Source organism: Tupaia chinensis, unplaced genomic scaffold, assembly GCF_000334495.1.
Source record: "Tupaia chinensis unplaced genomic scaffold, TupChi_1.0 Scaffold143961_1, whole genome shotgun sequence".
Lineage (NCBI taxonomy): Eukaryota > Metazoa > Chordata > Mammalia > Scandentia > Tupaiidae > Tupaia > Tupaia belangeri.
In genome coordinates, this window is record NW_006203812.1 from 299,057 (window position 1) to 311,036 (window position 11,980).

Here is an 11,980-nt window from a genome sequence, read left to right on the forward strand (position 1 = left end):
TCCATCTGAAGCTGGCTGCAGGCTGCTTCTTTCTTTACTTCGAAATAGATTCTTCTCATGGCTGCTTTTCTGAAATGAATTTGCTTTCTGCAGAATTCACAGTAGACTCTATATATTACCACCACCATCCTCCTGCCTCAGCCCCTTTCTGCTTTTTTAACCAATGGCTGGTCAAATTTGAGACTTCGGCATTCAAGGCTCAGATCACCTTGGGGGAAAGAATAGCTTCCTGAGATTAGGCCAAGAGTTTAATTACAGATCCATACCTCAGCAGCAGCACAATGACACTCCCTCTCAGCTTTCAACCATCTTCCTATTCTCACACCTTTTTGCCTCACAACTGCTCACTCTTCAAGGGTCAGCTTAAACATTACTTTACTAATCCCTCAAAGTAGGTTGGGTTCCCCCATTTTTCTCTTTCACAATAACATGCTTATTTCCTTCCTAGCACTATAATTTTATGCTGGTGGTGATTTTTCTTCCTACTCTATGAAGACAGAGGCTTTATCAGTTTCGCTGACCACTGTTCAGCCCATATCTAGTACCAAGAATCTGGTACACACTAAAAAGAAAAGCATGAATGAAATAAATGAATATATTTGCTATATTTGAATGTCCTCTCCAAAAACTCATGTTAAAATTTAACTGCAATTCTGATGGCATTAAGACATGGGACCTTGAAGAGGTGACTAGACTGTAGGAGTTTGGCCCCCTTTCTCTGTCTTGTGCATTTCTTGGCCATGTGATGCCTTCTGCCATGTTGCGATGTAGCAAGAAGATCCCCAACAGATTCAGCCCCTTGATTCTGGACTTCACAGCCTCCAGAACTGTGAACCAAAGGAAGATTTATTATTCCCCAATCTCGGCTATTCTTTTATAGCAGTGGAAAATGGACTAATGCAATATCCATACCAGAGAGAACTAAACTATTCAACAAGGATTTCATAATATTGACATAACCCTTAAGAAAGCATTTCAAAATACTCCTTCCAAAGTCTCTGTTCTCTGGTTTTTATTCCTTCCAAACACTCAGTTATACTTAGTAACTTCGAGAGATGCTGGCAAGATATTTTACCCCACAACCCTCTTTTCACTTCAATTGCCTTTAATTTTGTTTTCAAAATCTAAATCAAAGCCCATTTTCCTGCTACAACTTACCACTGCAAATCTTTATGCTATGTTTATTTAATTTTGCAAACCAAGGAACCAATAAAACATTATATTGATAACATAATTTCATTGTATCCTACAAACAGGCCATTGGCTGATACTGAACCAATTAATATTGAATTATATGTATTCTCATTTGGTCTGATAGTCACATGTGGTATTTACAAAGTCCATTATTCAGCAATAAAAAAGGACAGGATTATTTAATCTATATCTGAACATTTCAGATGCTAAGCAATCTTTTTTGTCCACTTTGAAATATTATCTATAAGGTATTTTACTAAACTGTACTATGTATGCATATAAGGTCCAAGGCCAAAGATAAATGCTATTATTTTAAAACTCCTCTTCCTACTTTTAAGTGAGTAAACATGTAATATTATCTATCCTGCAAATGTTTAACATTGGTAATTTTTAAAAAAGTAGACAGAATTAGCTTACCGGAATTGCACATACTTGACTACAATATGGGTTAATGTCACAGACGAACAGAGACATTTACAGTGTTTCCCATTGCCTACACCTATCATCATAAAAAATAAAAAACAAAATAAAAACAGCATAATCTGGCAAACTGAAATCCCAGTAAAATTAAGCCTCTTTTGGTCATTGAAGATATTTTTTTTTCCTGTTGCTTAATGACAGAGAAATTAAATTTTATTTAGATTTAATTCTTACTCAATTTCCTGTGGAGGTAATTTTTCTCCCCTTGTTTTTTTATTTGCATCAAGAGAAAAAGCACATGGAACATTTTAGATTGCATGGAGCATTTTAGGTAGACTGTCAAGGTTAGGGGGCACAATGTATATGATACATACTTCTCTCTATCTCATTGTTATCAATCACCTTCAGCCTGAACAAGAAAGCAAGAACAAGGGGAGGTGGTATCTGTTTAGTGCAGGGAACTGCTTCTAAAAATTACTTTAAAAAGAACCATCCACCTGAAATGAATCATTAGGTAAGCCTTGTATTTTGTACATTTCACAATGCTTAGGATGATGTAATATGGGCAATTACACACAAGCAACTAGAAAGTTGTCGTCTAAAATAGCTACAGCACAGCTGAGGTTTACTCTGGGTCTGTGGTTTATAGCAAAGCAACAACCTTCACTAAGCACAAAAGCCACTACAAATTCAAAGGAAACCCTGAGCTGCATTTGGATATCGTTTTAATTTTACGTGCATAGATTACAACTCTATAAGCTACAGAAGAAAAAAAAAATCTGCCTGTACTTAAATGAGCAGAAAGCAGTTGGTCCTCAACCGCTGACTCTATGCAAAAGAGTATCTAATCAGTTAAAAAAGCAAACTGGAGTATCAAGGCTCTGTACAACCTGATTAGGAAACAGTCACAACCAGCTACCTATTACTTTGTTGGCAATGATTCACTTAAAGTGAGGTGGTGATTGACAGGATTTGTGCATTTCATTCAGGTTTAATATTATAATAGAAAACCAAGCTCCTGTTTTCCCTCACCCCAAGCCTCCTGACACTTCCCTAAAGTCCCTCCAGAAGTATAAATTGGTCTGTAAGTCGCCAAAGTGGAATTGGAACCCTACCTTATACCACTGCATTTTATCCCAAAATTGAGAAAAGAGTGTCAAGTATCTCCAAATAAGAGATACCAGGAGCAGGTTTCCTGAGTGGAAGGAATGCATTGTCTAAGACAGAGCACAGTCCCAGGAACATAAGCTCAAAAGTTCTTCACCATGAACTGGCTATTTAAAATTCACTTGTAAGTCACTTGCATGAAAGAAAGGGGAAAAAAAAAAAAAAAACAGTGCCCCTGAAACAGATCCTAGGTCTGCGGAAGCAGCAGGTCATGGAAAAGAAAAAGAAAGGCTTGGGGCAGTATTTATTAAAGTGCAGGTCACAACCCCAAGCCAGTGGTCCATGAAATTGCCATCTCCAGAGCTTCCTAGCTAATGGAGATGCCCAGCACAGAGTCACAAGGGAGAAGGTTGAAAAATGCCAGATTAAGGCCTAACGTGATATCCACCGACTCTGGAAAGAAAATACAAGGGGATAACATCAGAGAAGGGGTTTTGGCTCTCTCACTGGTACATCAAGCTAAGTCTGATTCATGTAGAACCCCTTCAGCTTCACAGTTGAACTAGAGATGAATGTCACAGTAAAGAACAATGAGAAACCTTGAAGGAGCCACTAATGCAAATAATAAATATTGCCATGTTAAAAAGGATTTCCTGTAACTATAAAAGCAAAACAGTCTACCACAGCGGAATTTATTTGCAATAATGAAATAGAAGCAAATGGAAGTTTTCCTTAATTTCAAAATTGGACCGTGTTGCCCTTTACAACACATTGCTAGGAGTGATAAGAAGCTGATTGCTTCCTTCCAGATTGAGAGATACAAAGTAGATATCTTCCTAAGCAGAAAGAAATGGTAATAATAATAGCTGTTTAACATTTATTAAAGGCTTACTGTTTGCCATGTGCTCAAACACATTAAATCCTCACAAAAATCTATGAATAAGTACTATTACTCCCATTTTACAGAGGAGAAAACTAAGGCACAGAGAGGAAGTAATTTCTCTAAAGTCACTCAGCTACTGACACTAACTTCTAAAATCAAAGATGCAATAAATCAAAATAACTATTACGCTAACACCCAAGTGACAACCTCTGCCTAAGAAAACAAGAATTGCTTTTCATCAGAAATATAGTTGAAAAGTCAAGAGCTCTCCTACATACCTTACCAACTTTGTCTAGTTAGAAAACGTAATAGAAAAAAGAGCATACTCGAAATAACAGCAAAATTATAAAATAGCCAGAAATAATCTTAACAAGAAATGTAAGGAGAACTATATAAATGTGCTTACGTGATTACCTCAAAAGGAAGCACGACTAAATTGAAAGGTGTCATGTTCATAGATAAAAAGACTAAACATTATACACATGTCAATTCTTCCTGAATTTATCAGTATGGCACATTTCCAAAATCCCAACATAATTGTTTTTTGTAACTTAACACAGTTCCAAAGTTCTTCTGAAAAAATAAACAGAAAAACTAAAACATTTTTAAAAGACAAGGAGAAATCAACCCTGCTATCGTTTGAAATGTATTATAAAGGATAATTAAACAGTGTGGTGTTGGTAAAAGAGTTGTCAAATAAATAGGTGGACAATAAACGAATCGCTCAGAAAAGTTCCCAGCCTGTATTAAAATGTACTATATGATGTTTTTCAGAAGCACCAGGAAGTAGTGGGGAAAGAGGAAAAGTAAGCAATAAATAGCACAAAGTCAACCAATTAACCATCTAGAAAAATATTTTTCCTTTGTTACTTCCAACCAAATGTCAAAATAGATTCCAAATAAACTAAAAATTTAATGAAAAAAATTCGTTCATAAAGGTACTGAAAAAATTTTCATATATATGAGGGGTCATCAAAAAGTTAATGGGGAACCAGCAGTTAGCGTAATGGCTATGTCGCTGGACTCCCATGTAGTCGACCGTGGTTCGAGTCCCAGACCCGGTGGCTTAAACTCACGCTGGGCGCGTGTGCGTGCGTGCCCAAGATCCCGAGAGGAGAGTGGAGGAGAAGGGATGGTGGCGTGGCCATCCCCCCTGGGGCGGGGGGATTTCTCGCTTTCTGTCTCTCTGTCTCTCTCTGTCTGTCTGGCGAGTGCACGCGCCCTATAGCAAAAACCTCTCCAAAAAAAAAAAAAAAAAAAAGATAATGGAGGGGCTGGCAGGTGGTGTGGTGGTTGAGGGCGCTGGACTCCCACATGACTGACCATGGTTCAGTCCTGGACCTGGCAGCTTGTTTTCTCACTTTCCTTCCCTCTCCCTCTTACTCTCTCCCTCCCTCCCTCTCTGGTCAAATTAAAATAAATAAAGAAAGAATAATTCTTTAAAAAAAAAAAGTTAGTGGAGGGGCCAGCAGGTGGCATGACAGTTAAGGGTGCTGGACTCCCACATGGCCAAATGTAGTACGAGTCCTGAACCTGGTGGCTTGCTTATTCATTTTCCCTCTCTTGCTCTCTCTCACTGGTCAAATTCAAAAATAATAATAATAAATAAAAAGTTAAATAAAATAATTCTTTTTTTAAAAAAATTAATGGCAATGTATATTATGAAATAACTGTGCATGGATTTTGATTCTTTTGTTGATCTAAAATAAAATCTATACTTTAATTCCATTTTCCACAAAATATTTTGAAGTCCCCTTGTGTGTGTGTGTGTGTGTGTGTGTGTGTGTGTGTGTAAAATCTCTTGAGGTGAAAGAGACTTTCACAGCTTAAAAAAGAACAGAAGAAATCACAGATTAAAAGACTGATAAATTTTTCTATATAATAATTTCAAAACGCCAAGTCAAAATAAGTATAAACAGAAATAAAAGTCATACAACGATCTGGAAAAAAAAATCTTTGCAATAAATGAAATAAGGGAGTTACTGTAATAGATACATCAGTAATCAAAGAACTATGTATTAAAACTAAAATTAGATACCCATTTTAATTTATGACATTAATAATTCTCCTTCTCACCCATGTCTTTTATCCTTTCATTTACCATTCTGTCAACAAGCACCTATTCTCATTGATTTTCCATTTATCCTTCCATACAATTCCATGTATATATACCAATAAAATATATTTTCTCTCCTTTTTTCATAGAAGTGATAGAAATGATACACATTTTTCTGAACCTTCCTTTTATTTACTTAACAAAAGAGAGATCTTTCCACAACAAAACATAAAACACTCTTTAAAAAAAATTCTATCAGACACAGATATTTTTCCATTTTCTTTAGTTTACTTATTTATTTTGAGAGAGAGAGATAGAAAGACAAGGACTCTCAACAGGGTCTTAGGCCATGATCCTCCCTGCCGACAGACAAGACCACTGGTATGCACACGCGTCCCCAGCACATACAAGTTGATCCAGGAACCAAACCCCAATGGCTTTCAGCACTACAGAGTGTGCACTACTGCAGCTGGGCCTATTTTCATTTTTGCTCTTTCAAATACAACATCAACGAAGGATCTAGTATATACACCATTTTGCACACAATCAAACATATCTGTAGGATGAATTCCCTAAAAGTAGAATTGCTGGGCTAAAGGATAAACATACTTACAATTTTGAGAGATATTGTAAAATTGTCACTCATGGAATTGGTACCAATTTATATGCTCACTAACAATGTATGTGACTACCTGTTTTCTTACAGCTTCACTAGATTGGCAGTGATATTTAAAATTATAATAATGTTTTATCAGCACAACAAAATTAGTTCTTTTTAAAAAATTTTTAAAAATGTATTTATCATTATCATTATTTTTAATTTGCTACATGGTACATGTGTTCATCAGAGAGAGAGAGAGAGAAAGCAAGTCACTCGAACCACATGGGAGTCCAGTGCCTTAACCATCATGTCACCAGGTTGCCCCAAAATTAGTTCTTATACACTATTGGCAAGAGTATATTGGCACAACTTTTCTGGAAACATGATTATCAGAAGCCTTAAAAATATGTAAACCCTCAGATAAAATAATTTAACATATAAAGAATTCATTCTAAGAATAAATTAGAGCTCACTGTAAGATTTATGTATAAGGATATCCACCGTAATGTTATTTATATAAGAAAAAAATTTAAATGACCTTAAAGTTCAACAATAAAGATTACTGAATAAAAGCAAACCTTATCTATAGAACAGAATACAATTCAGCTAATAAAAATTCTTGCTTGTATTTCCTAATGACAAGAAAAAATGTTATTCTATATTATAAAGATAGAGGAAAAAGCAGAATTATCTCAACCAAAGTTTGAAAATATTAAAACTACAGGGCCAGGAATGGTGGTGGCATGTGGTTACAGAGCTAGACTCCCATAGGACTAACCATGGTTTGAGTCATGGACCTGGCAGCTTACTTTGTCACCTTCCCTCTTTCTGTCTCTTGCTGGCCAAATTTTAAAAAATAATGATAAATAAAATTAAATACAAATTTCTTAAAAAACTATGAGACCACCAGATGGTGTGGTGGTTATGGTGCTAGACTCCCATATGGTCGACCATGGTTTGAGTCCTGGAAGTGGCACCTTGCTTTCTCATTTTCCCTCTCTCTCTTGTTGTCTCTCTCTCTCTTGTAAGTACACATGCTCTATGGCAAATTTAAAAATAATAATAAATAAAATTAAATAATTTTTAAAAATAATTAAAACTATGAAAATATTTCTCATTAATATACTAAATATTTATTGAGTGTTTACTTTGCATGGGGCACTAAACAGAAAGTTAATGGTGGTTGCCCTAGAGTGATAGAATTGTGTATGTTTTCTAACTTCTTCAAATATTGTAATATTTTTCCATCTTTTTCCACAATAAACATGAATTGATTTTATAATGACTACCCAATTAAAACAATCACGGACTGGATCTGTTGCCTAGTTGTTAAGGCAGCTGGATCCAACATGGCTGACCACAGTTTCTCAAGTCCTGAACCAGGTCGCTTGAGAAACATGCCAAGTGCCTATGCATGCATTCCCAAAATTCCAATAGGATGGGATTATAGAGGAGAAGAGATTGCTATATGATCATTCCCCGGGAGGAGTGTTTCCTCCTCTCTCTCTCTCTCTCTTTCTCTCTCTCTCTCTCTGTTTCTCTGTCTTTCTCTGGTGAGTGCGCTCACTCTCTAGCAGAAAAAAAGAAAAAAAGAAAGAAAGAAAATTATCAAAGACACTAGGACCTAGTCTACTTGCCCCAAAACAAAATAGATTTCTTAATAATTGTGAAGTAAAAGCCACATACTACACTATATTCACTTAGTCATGACATTAGCAGATGTGTCTTCAAAGACACTAACCCACTGAGATTAGCATTTGTTGCAGAAGGCTTTTGTGTATCCTTATCTCCCTATGTGACTCAATCTCCCTCATATTGGCACTGGTAAACAAGAATATTTCAGCCACAACAGCCAATCAACTCTGCTTTTCAGTCCTAAGCAAAAGCAGCCATTGAGGGGTGGAGGGTGTTGGGAGGTGGTGGTAGGTATTATTAGGTCATTCCGCCTATTTGGGACTCACAGATAAATTCATAATCAAGCCTTCACATATTTCTTATACAGAATCGTGTTTAGTAAGGCCTTCCTCAGGGCCAGTCTCAAGCCCCCATTGATTGACAAGTGTAAATAGGACCAGAATTCGATAAACAAAATTCCTTGCTTTTGATCTTATCACCTTCTAGAGTTTTATATTCACTTTAGTAGTGATATTAATTTATATCGTATTACATAATTTTCTTCTAGCTAGAACATTCTGCTTTATCACATTACCTTCTTCCAAATCCTGGCTTAAAAGCAATTAAATATTTTAATTTCCTAGAAATTCTTTTCTAATCCAAATGATCTCATCTTTAAGGCAAACAAAGGGAAAATGTGAATATTAAGTTGCTTCTTAAGTTTCAAACATTCTGAATATTTCTTTAAATGAAGACTTTTACATTAAAGAATTGAGATAGGAGATGGGGGAAGAAGTTATCCTCAAGGTTTAGTACCTTTTTCTGTGCCCACAAATGAAAAAGGCAACAGATAGGAATTATTTCTATCAAATCCTCCTTGTTATAACATTTAAAAAACTAATAATTTGAAGCTTAACCCACCTAGTTAAATAATTGCACATATGATTAAATACAGTCCTACCGATGGTCATAGTTTCTGATGGCCATAGTTTCCATTTATCTAAGGAACAAGACTCCAGAATTAAAAAGATATCTTCCTGTAACAGGCAAACACTTCATTAATCCAGAATTAAGTAGATATCTTCCTGTAACAGGCAAACACTTCATCCATAATTAGGGTAACATTGTACAGAGCTTTCATTGTTAGCTATAGGAAAGGAGATGAAGAATCTGTGTATATGTTTTCCATGAGAAATTTCTTTACACTAATTAAGTAGTTCTGATGTCTATCTACACGGGGCCACCAAATTAAACATTTTCCATTTAAGTGGAATGCGTGCTCAGTACATTAGAAGTTTACACAACCATCAATTAAAGAGGCGTTCCAAAGGACACTGGTTTTTGTGTTCATGCTGTTCAAAACTAAGCTACGAGATAGGAAAGCAATCAAATAAATTTACCTTTTTGAAAGGATTGAACCCATTCTCCTCTTGAAAAAAAGAAAAAGAAAAACAAACAAACAAAAAAACAGTCCATTTAGTCAAGGTTGAATCTGAAATCTGACCTGGATTAAATTCCAGGCCCACCCTAAACACCAGGCAAGGTGGCACATGCTTATAATGTCAGCCACTCGGGAGGCTGAAGCAGGAAGGGTTTAAGCTTACAGCCAGTGTGAGCAACACAATTAGACCCTGTCTGATGGTGATAGCATGTACGTGTGGTTCCAGCTACTTGGGAGGCTGAAGTGGCCAGATCACAACACAGAGTGACTAGTATAAAAAACTATCACTCACACACATACACACACAACACCACGAAAAAATTATGGCTTTTACATAAAGCCTCTATCATTTTTAAAGTATTAAAAATCTGTATAGGTTGCAGTTAGATGTTACTATATTAAAACCTCTCATCCTAAAAATAAAATTTGTGAACCAGGTGTCTAACACTGATGAGATATATCTACTTTTACAAGAGTATACATATGGGCAAGAAGAAGAAAGGAGGAAAAATAATATTTTTTCATAACATGATTTCTCACATTTAAAAGGAAACTAAAGTTATTTTTAAATATAAACATTCAAAGTCCCTTATCTGAGAGACACTTTCAAAAATTAAGAAAAACTGGCATAATCTGACTGAAAAATGAAAAGTAGGAACATGTTTGGTCTGTCTCTCCTCAGATTAACTTATACATCCTTTAGTTTAAGACACCTCTTTGTGACCCTTAATATTTATAATACAGTGTAGAAGTTAACTTTTTTTCTTTTTTGTTTTTTTGCCATAGGGTGTGTGCATTTGCAGAGAGAGACAGAGAGAGAGAGACAGTGAGAAGTCACTCCCAGGAAGGATGGCCAGGCTACAATCCCTTTTATTCCATTCCTCTCCCCTTGGGATTTTGGGCACACAGACGCATATACCTGGTGCGATTTACAAGCCTCTGGATCTGGGGTTCAAACCAAAGTCAGCCATGTGGGAGTTGAGCACCTTAACCACCACATCACCTTGTGGACCCATTAGTTAACTTTTTTAAATAGTTGCTTTTCTGATCTCAAAATTAATACACATTCAATGTAAAAAAAAAATTGGGGAGATTAGGGGCCAGCAGGTGATGAGGAGATTAGGGTGGATGGATCCCACAAGGCCGACTGTGTGGTTTGAGTCCCTGACCCAGTGGCTTGAAAAAACACACCAGGTCCAAGTGCATGTGTGCCCAAAATCCTGAGAGAAGAATGAAGGGAGAAGGAACTGAGGCATAGACATTCCCTCCTTGCGGGTGATTTCTCACTCTCTCTCTCTCTCTCTCTCCAGTGAGCACACACACCCTACAATAAAACTGGAGGGAAAAAAAAGAAATTATAAAAATATATTTAAAAAATGAAAATCATCTAATTTCTTACAACATGAGATAACTGTTAATACTTTGGTAATTTTCTTTCTGGTGTTTTCTTCTGTATATGTAATTTTTTTTTTTTTGGAGAGGTTTTATCGCTATAGGGCGCATGCGCTCGCCAGAAAGACAGAGAGAGACAGAGAGACAGAAAGCGAGAAATCATCCCCCAGGGGAGATGACCACGCCGCAATTCCTTCTCCTCCATTCTCCACTCAGGATCTTGGGCATGCACACACATGCGTGCCTGGTGTGTTTTTCAAGCCCTGGGTCTTGGGACTCCAACCACAACTACGTGGGAGTCCAGCGACATAGCCATTACACTAACTGCTGGTCCCTGTATATGTATTTTTAAACAATTGAAATCAATTTACGTGTGTTGTTTAGTTTTCTGATTTTTTCAATTAATATATGTTATACCATGATCATTTTCCCAGGTTATTAAATATTCCACAAAGTATTATTTTAATGGTTTCATAGTATTCTAGCATATGTGTACATCATAATATATTTAGTCATTCACATATTAATTATATTTAGGATATTTCCAATTTTTTATTTCTATAACTTATACTGAGATCAACACTGCTGTACATGAATTCCTATGCAGATCTAAAATTATTTTTAGGATAATTTCCAAAAGCAGAAATACTAGATATTTTAGGGATTTTAATATGTATCACCAAATTGTCTCCAAGAAAGAGTACATCTATCAACTACATCTCATGTATCAATGTATCATTACCACGCCTTTGCCATCACTGAGTTGTTGTTTGTTGTTTTGTTTTGTTTTGTTTTTCATTTTGCTAGAGGGCACATGCGCTCACTGGAGAGAAACAGACAGGAAAAATAGGAAGGCAACCCCTCCATGGGGAATGGTCACACTGGAATCCCTTCTCCATTTCTTCTTCCTTTTGGAATTTTGGGCACATGCAAGCACACATGCCTGGCATGTTTATCAAGCCACTGGGTCCAAGACTCAAACCGCATGGTCAGCCATGTGTCATCCAACTGCCTGAACCACTATGGTATGGGCTAGACTGAGTATTATTTTTAAAAAACTCTAATTTCAAAAATTATTGGGAACCAGCAGTTAGCGTAATGGCTATGTTGCTGGACTCCCACGTAGTCAATCGCGGTTTGCGTCCCGGACCCGGTGGCTTAAAACTCACGCCGGGCGCGTGTGCGTGCGTGTCCAAGATCCTGAGAGGAGAATGGAGGAGAAGGGATTGCGGCGTGACCATCCCCCCTGGGGGGTGATTTCTCGCTTTCTGT

At 36.6% G+C, this 11,980-nt stretch overlaps 1 protein-coding gene across 1 annotated transcript in view; it reads right to left on the bottom strand.

The window, feature by feature from the left end:
- Window positions 1–11,980, bottom strand: part of PCDH19 (protocadherin 19) — a 118,341-nt gene that overhangs the window by 82,706 nt on the left and 23,655 nt on the right. The window lies entirely within an intron of this gene.